Raw genomic sequence first — 12,948 nt, forward strand, 5'->3', positions numbered from 1 at the left:
GGAAAGTGCGCATGGTGACTGTTGAATTCAATCCCGATCCAATTTCCGTGTTACATCAACACTATGATAGTCCACAGATTACAGAATGCCTCCAGATGTTCTTTGGAAACTACTACTGGTTTTCCAGGGAACGATCAAAGCGTAGACTGTTTGAGACATTACTCCCATGGAGGAAAGTGCGCATGGTGACAGTTGTATTCAATCCCGATGCAATTTCTGTGTTACATTAACACTCTGATAGTCCACAGATTACACAATGCCTAGAGATGTGCATCGGAAACTACTACTGGTTTTCCTGGGAACGATCAAAGCGTAGACTGTTTGAGACATTACTCCCATGGATGAAAGTGCGCATGGTGACTGTTGTATTCAATCCCGATGCAATTTCTGTGTTTCATCAACACTCTGTAAGTCCACTGATTACAGAATGCCTCCACATGTGAATCTGAAACTACTACTGGTCTTCAGAGAACGATCAAAGCGATGACAGTTTGAGACATTACTCCCATGGAGGAAAGTGCGCATGGTGATTGTTGTAATCTATCCCGATGTAATATCTGTCTTTCAACAACACTCTGATAGTCCACAGATTGCAGAATGCCTCCAGATGTGCATGGGAAACTACTACTGGTCTTCCAGGGAACTAACAAAGCGTAGACTAGTTGAGACATTACTCCCATGGAGGAAAGTGCGCATGGTGACTGTTGTATTCAATCCCGAATCAATTTCTGTGTTTCATCAACACTTTGAAGATCCACAGATTACAGAATGTCTCCAATGCGCAACGGAAACTACTACTGGTCTTCCAGGGAACGATCAAAGCGTAGACTGTTTGAGACATAACTCCCATGGAGGAAAGTGCGCGTGGTAACTGTTGTATTGAATCTCTATGCAATTTCTGTGTTTCAACAACACTCTGATGGTCCACAGATTACAGAATGCCTCCAGATGTGCATCGGAAACTACTACTGGTCTTCCAGGTAACGATCGAAGCGTAGACTGTTTGAGACATTACTCACAATGAGGAAAGTGCGCATGGTGACTGTTGTATTCAATCCCGATGCAATTTCTGTGTTTCATCAACACTCTGATAGTCCACAGGTTACAGAATGTCTCCAGATGTGCATCGGAATCTACTACTGGCCTTCCAGGAAACGGTCAAAGCGTAGACTGTTTGAGACGTTACTCCCATGGAAGAAAGTGCGCATGGTGACTGTTGTAATCAATCCCGATGCAACACTCTGATAGTTCACAGATTACAGAATGCCTCCAGATGTGCATCGGAAACTACTACTGGTCTTCCAGGTAACGATCAAAGCGTAGACTGTTTGAGACATTACTCACAATGAGGAAAGTGCGCATGGTGACTGTTGTATTCAATCCCGATGCAATTTCTGTGTTTCATCAACACTCTGATAGTCCACAGGTTACAGAATGTCTCCAGATATGCATCGGAATCTACTACTGGCCTTCCAGGAAACGGTCAAAGCGTAGACTGTTTGAGACATTACTCCCATGGAAGAAAGTGCGCATGGTGACTGTTGTAATCAATCCCGATGCAACACTCTGATAGTTCACAGATTACAGAATGCCTCCAGATGTGCATCGGAAACTACCATTGGCTTTCCAGGGAACGATCAAAGCGTAGACTGTTTGTGACACTACTCCCATGGATGAAAGTGCGCATGGTGACAGTTGTATTCAATCCCGATGCAATTTCTGTGTTTCATCAACACTCTGATAGTCCACTGATTACAGAATGCCACCACATGTGCATCTGAAACTACTACTGGTCTTCCAGGGATCGATCAAAGCGGTGACAGTTTGAGACATTACTCCCATTGAGGAAAGTGCGAATGGTTACTGTTGTATCCAATACCAATACAATTTCTGTGTTTCAACAACACTCTGATAGTCCACAGATTACAGAATGCCTCCAGATGTGCATCGGAATCTACTACTGGTCTTCCGGGGAACGGTCAAAGCGTAGACTGTTTGAGACATTACTCCCATGGAGGAAAGTGTGCATGGTGACTGTTGTAATCAATCCCGATGAAATTTCTGTGTTTCATCAACACTCTGATAGTCCACTGATTACAGAATGCCTCCAGATCTGCCTCGGAAACTCTTACTGGTCTTCAGGGAACGATCAAAGCGATGACAGTTTGCGACATTATTCCCATGGAGGAAAGTGCGCATGGTGACTGTTGTATTCAATCCCGATGCAATATCTGTGTTTCAACAACACTCTGATAGTCCACAGATAACAGAATGCCTCCAGATGTGCATCGGACTCTACTACTGGTCTTCCAGGGAACGAAAAAAGCGTATACTCTTTGAGACATTACTCCCATGGAGGAAAGTTAGCATGGTGACTGTTTTATTCAATCTCGATGCAATTTCTGTGTTTCATCAACACTCTGATAGTCCACTGATTACAGAATACCTCCAGATGTGCATCGGAAGCTACTACTGGTCATCCAGTTAACGATCAAAGCGATGACAGTTTGCGACATTATTCCCATGGAGGAAAGTGCGCATGGTGACTGTTGTATTCAATCCCGATGCAATATCTGTGTCTCAACAACACTCTGATAGTCCACAGATTACAGAATGCCTCCAGATGTGCATCGGAAACTACTACTGGTTTTCCTGGGAACGATCAAAGCGTAGACTGTTTGAGACATTACTCCCATGGATGAAAGTGTGCATGGTGACTGTTGTATTCAATCCCGATGCAATTTCTGTGTTTCATCAACACTCTGTAAGTCCACTGATTACAGAATGTCTCCAGATGTGAACCTGAAACTAGTACTGGTCTTCAGAGAACGATCAAAGCGATGACAGTTTGAGACATTACTCCCATGGAGGAAAGTGCGCATGGTGATTGTTGTATTCAATCCCGATGTAATATCTGTCTTTCAACAACACTCTGATAGTCCACAGATTGCAGAATGCCTCCAGATGTGCATGGGAAACTACTACTGGTCTTCCAGGGAACTAACAAAGCGTAGACTAGTTGAGACATTACTCCCATGGAGGAAAGTGCGCATGGTGACTGTTGTATTCAATCCCGAATCAATTTCTGTGTTTCATCAACACTTTGAAGATCCACAGATTACAGAATGTCTCCAATGCGCAACGGAAACTACTACTGGTCTTCCAGGGAACGATCAAAGCGTAGACTGTTTGAGACATAACTCCCTTGGAGGAAAGTGCGCGTGGTAACCTTTGTATTGAATCTCTATGCAATTTCTGTGTTTCAACAACACTCTGATGGTCCACAGATTACAGAATGCCTCCAGATGTGCATCAGAAACTACTACTGTTCTTCCAGGGAACGATCAAAGCGTAGACTGTTTGAGACATTACTCCCATGGATAAAGTGTGCATTGTGACTGTTGTATTCAATCCCGATGCAATTTCTTTGTTTCATCAACACTCTGATAGTCCACAGATTACAGAATGCCTCCAGATGTGCGTCGGAAATTACTACTGGTGTTCCGGTGAACGACCAAAGCATAGACAGTTTGAGACATTACTCCCATGGAAGGATGTGTTCATGGTGACTGTTGTATTCAATCCCGAGGCAATTTCTGTGTTGCATCAACACTTCGAAGGTCCACAGATTACAGAATGCCTCCAGATGTGCATTGGAAACTACTACTGGTCTTCCAGGTAACGATCGAAGCGTAGACTGTTTGAGACATTACTCACAATGAGGAAAGTGCGCATGGTGACTGTTGTATTCAATCCCGATGCAATTTCTGTGTTTCATCAACATTTTGAAGGTCCACAGATTACAAAATGCCTCCTGATGTGCATCGGATACTACTACTGGTCTTCCAGGGAACGATCAAAGCGTAGACTGTTTGAGACATTACTCCCATGGAGGAAAGGGCGAACGTTGACTGTTGTATCCGATACCAATGCAATTTCTGTGTTTCAACAAACACTCTGATAGTCCACAGATTACAGAAGGTCTCCAGATGTGTATCGGAATCTACTACTGGTCTTCCAGGGAACGGTCAAAGCGTAGACTGTTTGAGACATTACTCCCATGGAGGAAAGTGCGCATGGTGACTGTTGTATTCAATCCCGAGGCAATTTCTGTGTTTCATCAACACTTAGAAAGTCCACAGATTACAGAATGCCTCCAGTTGTGCATCGGATACTACTTCTGGTCTTGCAGGGAACGATCTAAGCGTAGACCCTTTGAGACATTACTCCTATGGAGGAAAGTCGCATGTATACTGTTGTATTCAATCCCGATGCAATATATGTGGTTCACCAACATTCTGATAGTCCACAGATTACAGAATGCCCCCAGATGTGCATCGGAAACTACTACTGCTCTTGCAGGGAACGATCAAAGCGTAGACTGTTTGAGACATTACTCCCATGGAGGAAAGTGCGCATAGTGACTGTTGTATTCAATCCCAATGACATTTCTGTGTTTCATCAACACTCTGTTAGTCCACAGATTACAGAAAGCCTCCAGATGTGCATCGGAAACTACTACTGGTCTTCCAGGGAACGATCAAAGCGTAGACTGTTTGAGACATTACTCCCATGAATGAAAGTGTGCATGGTGACTGTTGTATTCAATCCCGATGCAATTTCTGTGTTTCATCAACACTCTGATAGTCCACTGATTACAGAATGCCTCCACATGTGCCTCGGAAACTACTACTGGTCTTCAGGGAACGATCAAAGCGTAGACTGTTTGAGACATTACTCCCTTGGAGCAAAGTGCGCATGGGGACTGTTGTATTCAATCCCGATGCAATTTCTGTGTTTCATCAACATTTTGAAGGTCCACAGATTACAGAATGCCTCCAGATGTGCATCGGATACTACTACTGGACTTCCAGGGAACGATCAAAGCGTAGACTGTTTGAGACATACTCCCATGGAGGAACGTGCGCATGGTTACTGTTGTATTCAATCCCGATGCAATTTCTGTGTTTCATCAACACTCTGATAGTCCACGGATTACAGAATGCCTCCAGATATGCATAGGAAACTACTACTGGACTTCCAGGAAACGATCAAAGCGTAGATTGTTTGAGACATTACTCCCATGGAGGAAAGTGCGAATGGTGACTGTTGTATCCAATACCAATGTAATTTCTGTGTTTCAAGAACACTCTGATAGTCCACAAATTACAGAATGCCTCCAGATATGCATCGGAAACTACTACTGGACTTCCAGGAAACGATCAAAGCATAGACTGTTTGAGACATTACTCCCATGGAGGAAAGTGCGCAAGGTGACTGCTGCATTCAATGCCGATGCTATTTCTGTGTTTCATCAACACTCTGATAGACCACAGATTACAGAATGCCTCCAGATGTGCATCTGAAACTACTACTGCTCTTCCAGGGAACGATCAAAGCGGTGACAGTTTGAGACATTACTCCCATGGAGGAAAGTGCGAATGGTTACTGTTGAATCCAATACCAATGCAATTTCTGTGTTTCAACAGCACTCTCATAGTCCACAGATTACAGAATGCCTCCAGATGTGCATCGGACTCTACTACTGGTCTTCCAGGGAACGAAAAAAGCGTTGACTCTTTGAGACATTACTCCCATGGAGGAAAGTGCGCATGGTGACTGTTGTATTCAATCCCGATGCAATTTCAGTGTTACATCAACACTCTGATTGTCCACAGATTACAGAATGCCTCCAGTTGTGCATCGGATACTGCTACTGGTCTTGCAGGGAACGATCAAATCGTAGACCCTTTGAGACATTACTCCTATGGAGGAAAGTCGCATGTATACTGTTGTATTCAATCCCGATGCAATATATGTGGTTCACCAACATTCTGATAGTCCACAGATTACAGAATGCCCCCAGATGTGCATCGGAAACTACTACTGCTCTTGCAGGGAACGATCAAAGCGTAGACTGTTTGAGACATTACTCCCATGGAGGAAACTGCGCATGGTGACTGTTGTATTCAATCCCGATGAAATTTCTGTGTTTCTTCAACACTCTGTTAGTCCACAGATTACAGAACGCCTCCAGATGTGCCTCGGAAACTACTACTGGTCTTCCAGGGAACGATCAAAGCGTAGACTGTTTGAGACATTACTCCCATGAATGTAAGTGTGCATGGTGACTGTTGTATTCAATCCCGATGCAATTTCTGTGTTTCATCAACACTCTGATTGTCCACTGATTACAGAATGCCTCCAGATCTGCCTCGGAAACTACTACTGGTCTTCAGGGAACGATCAAAGCGTAGACTGTTTGAGACATTATTCCCATGGAGGAAAGTGCGCATGGTGACTGTTGTATTCAATCCCGATGCAATTTCTGTGTTACATCAACACTCTGATAGCCCACAGATTACACAATGCCTCCAGATGTGCAACGGAATCTACTACTGTTCTTCCAGGGAACGGTCAAATCGTAAGTGTTTGAGACATTACTCCCATGGAGGAAAGTGCGCATGGTGACTGTTGTAATCAATCCCGATGCAATTTCTGTGTTTCGACAACACTCTGATAGTTCACAGATTACAGAATGCCTCCAGATGTGTATCGGAAACTACTACTGGTTTTCCAGGGAACGATCAAAGCGTAGACTGATTGAGACATTACTCCCATGGATGAAAATGCGCATGGTGACTGTTGTATTCAATCCCGATGCAATTTCTGTGTTTCATTAACACTCTGATAGTCCACTGATTACAGAATGCCTAAAGATGTTCCTCGGAAACTACTAATGGTCTTCCAGTGAACGATGAAAGCGTAGACTGTTTGAGACATTACTCCCATGGAGGAAAGTGCGCATGGTGACTGTTGTATTCAATCCCGATGCAATTTCTCTGTTACTTCAACACTCTGATAGTCCACAGATTTCACAATGCCTCCAGATGTGCATCGGAAACTACTACTGGTTTTCCAGGGAACGATCAAAGCGTAGACTGTTTGAGACATTACTCCCATGGATGAATGTGCGCATGGTAAATGTTATATTCAATCCCGATGCAATTTCTGAGTTACGTTAATACTTTGAAGGTCCACAGATTACAGAACCTCCAGATATGCATCGGAAACTACTACTGGTCTTCCAGGGAACGATCAAAGCGCAGACTGTTTGAGAGATTAGTCCCATGGAGGAAAGTGCGCATGGTGACATTTGAATTCAATCCCGATGCAATTTCTGTGTTTCATCAACACTCTGATAGTCCACAGATTACAGAATGCCTCCAGATGTGCATCGGAAGCTACTACTGGTCTTCCCGGGAACGATCAAAATGTAGACTGTTTGAGAATTACTCCCATGGAGGAAAGTGCGCATGGTGACAGTTGTACTCAATCCCGATGCAATTTCTGTATTTCATCAACACTCTGATAGTCCACTGATTACAGAATGCCTCCAGATGTGCCTCGGAAACTACTGCTGGTCTTTAGGCAACGATCAAAGCGATGACAGTTTGAGACATTACTCCCATGGAGGAAAGTGCGCACGATGACTGTTGTATTCAATCCCGATGCAATTTCTGTGTTTCATCAACACTCTGATAGTCCACAGTTTCCAGAATGCCTCCAGATGTGCAGCGGAAACTACTACTGGTCTTCCAGGAAACGATCAAAGCGTAGACTGTTTGAGACATTACTCCCTTTGAGGAAAGTGCGCATCGGGACTGTTGTATTCAATCCCGATGCAATTTCTGTGTTTAATCAACATTTTGAAGGTCCACAGATTACAGAATGCCTGCAGATGTGCATCGGATACTACTACTGGACTTCCAGGGAACGATCAAAGCGTAGACTGTTTGAGACATTACTCCCATGGAGGAACGTGCGCATGGTGACTGTTGTATTCAATCCCGATGTAATTTCTGTGTTTCATCAACACACTGATAGTCCACGGATTACAGAATGCCTCCAGATATGCATCGGAAACTACTACTGGACTTCCAGGAAACGATCAAAGCGTAGACTGTTTGAGACATTACTGCCATGGAGGAAAGTGCGCAAGGTGACTGCTGCATTCAATGCCGATGCTATTTCTGTGTTTCATCAACACTCTGATAGACCACAGATTACAGAATGCCCCCAGACGTTCATCGCTAACTACTGCTGGTCTTCCAGGAAACGATCAAAGAGTAGACTGTTTGAGACATTACTCCCATGGAGGAAAGTGCGCATGGTGACTGTTGTATTCAATCCCGAGGTAATTTCTGTGTTTCATCAACACTTAGAAAGTCCACAGATTGCACAATGCCTCCAGATGAGCAACGGAATCTACTACTGTTCTTCCAGGGAACGGTCAAATCGTAGACTGTTTGGGACATTACTCCTATGGAGGAAAGTGCGCACGGTGACTGTTGTAATCAATCCCGATGCAATTTCTGTGTTTCAACAACACTCTGATAGTTCACAGATTACAGAATGCTTCCGGATGTGCATCGGAAACTACTACTGGTTTTCCAGGGAACGATCAAAGCGTAGACTGTTTGAGACATTACTCCCATGGATGAAAATGCGCATGGTGACTGTTGTATTCAATCCCGATGCAATTTCTGTGTTACATCAACACTCTGATAGTCCACAGATTACAGAATGCCTCCAGTTGTGCATCGGATACTGCTACTGGTCTTGCAGGGAACGATCAAATCGTAGACCCTTTGAGACATTACTCCTATGGAGGAAAGTCGCATGTATACTGTTGTATTCAATCCCGATGCAATATATGTGGTTCACCAACATTCTGATAGTCCACAGATTACAGAATGCCCCCAGATGTGCATCGGAAACTACTACTGCTCTTGCAGGGAACGATCAAAGCGTAGACTGTTTGAGACATTACTCCCATGGAGGAAACTGCGCATGGTGACTGTTGTATTCAATCCCGATGAAATTTCTGTGTTTCTTCAACACTCTGTTAGTCCACAGATTACAGAACGCCTCCAGATGTGCCTCGGAAACTACTACTGGTCTTCCAGGGAACGATCAAAGCGTAGACTGTTTGAGACATTACTCCCATGAATGTAAGTGTGCATGGTGACTGTTGTATTCAATCCCGATGCAATTTCTGTGTTTCATCAACACTCTGATTGTCCACTGATTACAGAATGCCTCCAGATCTGCCTCGGAAACTACTACTGGTCTTCAGGGAACGATCAAAGCGTAGACTGTTTGAGACATTATTCCCATGGAGGAAAGTGCGCATGGTGACTGTTGTATTCAATCCCGATGCAATTTCTGTGTTACATCAACACTCTGATAGCCCACAGATTACACAATGCCTCCAGATGTGCAACGGAATCTACTACTGTTCTTCCAGGGAACGGTCAAATCGTAAGTGTTTGAGACATTACTCCCATGGAGGAAAGTGCGCATGGTGACTGTTGTAATCAATCCCGATGCAATTTCTGTGTTTCGACAACACTCTGATAGTTCACAGATTACAGAATGCCTCCAGATGTGCATCGGAAACTACTACTGGTTTTCCAGGGAACGATCAAAGCGTAGACTGATTGAGACATTACTCCCATGGATGAAAATGCGCATGGTGACTGTTGTATTCAATCCCGATGCAATTTCTGTGTTTCATTAACACTCTGATAGTCCACTGATTACAGAATGCCTAAAGATGTGCCTCGGAAACTACTAATGGTCTTCCAGTGAACGATGAAAGCGTAGACTGTTTGAGACATTACTCCCATGGAGGAAAGTGCGCATGGTGACTGTTGTATTCAATCCCGATGCAATTTCTCTGTTACTTCAACACTCTGATAGTCCACAGATTTCACAATGCCTCCAGATGTGCATCGGAAACTACTACTGGTTTTCCAGGGAACGATCAAAGCGTAGACTGTTTGAGACATTACTCCCATGGATGAATGTGCGCATGGTAAATGTTATATTCAATCCCGATGCAATTTCTGAGTTACGTTAATACTTTGAAGGTCCACAGATTACAGAACCTCCAGATATGCATCGGAAACTACTACTGGTCTTCCAGGGAACGATCAAAGCGCAGACTGTTTGAGAGATTAGTCCCATGGAGGAAAGTGCGCATGGTGACATTTGAATTCAATCCCGATGCAATTTCTGTGTTTCATCAACACTCTGATAGTCCACAGATTACAGAATGCCTCCAGATGTGCATCGGAAGCTACTACTGGTCTTCCCGGGAACGATCAAAATGTAGACTGTTTGAGAATTACTCCCATGGAGGAAAGTGCGCATGGTGACAGTTGTATTCAATCCCGATGCAATTTCTGTATTTCATCAACACTCTGATAGTCCACTGATTACAGAATGCCTCCAGATGTGCCTCGGAAACTACTGCTGGTCTTTAGGCAACGATCAAAGCGATGACAGTTTGAGACATTACTCCCATGGAGGAAAGTGCGCACGATGACTGTTGTATTCAATCCCGATGCAATTTCTGTGTTTCATCAACACTCTGATAGTCCACAGTTTCCAGAATGCCTCCAGATGTGCAGCGGAAACTACTACTGGTCTTCCAGGAAACGATCAAAGCGTACACTGTTTGAGACATTACTCCCTTGGAGGAAAGTGCGCATCGGGACTGTTGTATTCAATCCCGATGCAATTTCTGTGTTTAATCAACATTTTGAAGGTCCACAGATTACAGAATGCCTGCAGATGTGCATCGGATACTACTACTGGACTTCCAGGGAACGATCAAAGCGTAGACTGCTTGAGACATTACTCCCATGGAGGAACGTGCGCATGGTGACTGTTGTATTCAATCCCGATGTAATTTCTGTGTTTCATCAACACACTGATAGTCCACGGATTACAGAATGCCTCCAGATATGCATCGGAAACTACTACTGGACTTCCAGGAAACGATCAAAGCGTAGACTGTTTGAGACATTACTGCCATGGAGGAAAGTGCGCAAGGTGACTGCTGCATTCAATGCCGATGCTATTTCTGTGTTTCATCAACACTCTGATAGACCACAGATTACAGATTGCCCCCAGACGTTCATCGCTAACTACTGCTGGTCTTCCAGGAAACGATCAAAGAGTAGACTGTTTGAGACATTACTCCCATGGAGGAAAGTGCGCATGGTGACTGTTGTATTCAATCCCGAGGTAATTTCTGTGTTTCATCAACATTTAGAAAGTCCACAGATTGCACAATGCCTCCAGATGAGCAACGGAATCTACTACTGTTCTTCCAGGGAACGGTCAAATCGTAGACTGTTTGGGACATTACTCCTATGGAGGAAAGTGCGCATGGTGACTGTTGTAATCAATCCCGATGCAATTTCTGTGTTTCAACAACACTCTGATAGTTCACAGATTACAGAATGCCTCCAGATGTGCATCGGAAACTACTACTGGTTTTCCAGGGAACGATCAAAGCGTAGACTGTTTGAGACATTACTCCCATGGATGAAAATGCGCATGGTGACTGTTGTATTCAATCCCGATGCAATTTCTGTGTTACATCAACACCCTGATAGTCCACAGATTACAGAATGCCTCCAGATGTGCATCGGATACTACTACTGGTTTTCCAGGAAACGATCGAAGCGTAGACTGTTTGAGACATTACTCCCATGGAGGAAAGTGCGCATGGTGACTGTTGTATTCAATCCCGATGCAATTTCTGTGTTACATCAACACTCTGATAGTCCACAGATTACACAATGCCTCCAGATGTGCATCGGAAACTACTACTTGTTTTCCAGGGAACGATCAAAGCGTAGACTGATTGAGACATTACTCCCATGGATGAAAATGCGCATGGTGACTGTTGTATTCAATCCCGAGGTAATTTCTGTGTTTCATCAACACTTAGAAAGTCCACAGATTGCACAATGCCTCCAGATGAGCAACGGAATCTACTACTGTTCTTCCAGGGAACGGTCAAATCGTAGACTGTTTGGGACATTACTCCCATGGAGGAAAGTGCGCATGGTGACTGTTGTATTCAATCCCGATGCAATTTCTCTCTTACTTCAACACTCTGATAGTCCACAGATTTCACAATGCCTCCAGATGTGCATCGGAAACTACTACTGGTTTTCCAGGGAACGATCAAAGCGTAGACTGTTTGAGACATTACTCCCATGGATGAATGTGCGCATGGTAAATGTTATATTCAATCCCGATGCAATTTCTGAGTTACGTTAATACTTTGAAGGTCCACAGATTACAGAACCTCCAGATATGCATCGGAAACTACTACTGGTCTTCCAGGGAACGATCAAAGCGCAGACTGTTTGAGAGATTAGTCCCATGGAGGAAAGTGCGCATGGTGACATTTGAATTCAATCCCGATGCAATTTCTGTGTTTCATCAACACTCTGATAGTCCACAGATTACAGAATGCCTCCAGATGTGCATCGGAAGCTACTACTGGTCTTCCCGGGAACGATCAAAATGTAGACTGTTTGAGAATTACTCCCATGGAGGAAAGTGCGCATGGTGACAGTTGTACTCAATCCCGATGCAATTTCTGTATTTCATCAACACTCTGATAGTCCACTGATTACAGAATGCCTCCAGATGTGCCTCGGAAACTACTGCTGGTCTTTAGGCAACGATCAAAGCGATGACAGTTTGAGACATTACTCCCATGGAGGAAAGTGCGCACGATGACTGTTGTATTCAATCCCGATGCAATTTCTGTGTTTCATCAACACTCTGATAGTCCACAGTTTCCAGAATGCCTCCAGATGTGCAGCGGAAACTACTACTGGTCTTCCAGGAAACGATCAAAGCGTAGACTGTTTGAGACATTACTCCCTTTGAGGAAAGTGCGCATCGGGACTGTTGTATTCAATCCCGATGCAATTTCTGTGTTTAATCAACATTTTGAAGGTCCACAGATTACAGAATGCCTGCAGATGTGCATCGGATACTACTACTGGACTTCCAGGGAACGATCAAAGCGTAGACTGTTTGAGACATTACTCCCATGGAGGAACGTGCGCA

This window comes from Schistocerca gregaria, chromosome 10, assembly GCF_023897955.1.
Source record: "Schistocerca gregaria isolate iqSchGreg1 chromosome 10, iqSchGreg1.2, whole genome shotgun sequence".
NCBI lineage: Eukaryota > Metazoa > Arthropoda > Insecta > Orthoptera > Acrididae > Schistocerca > Schistocerca gregaria.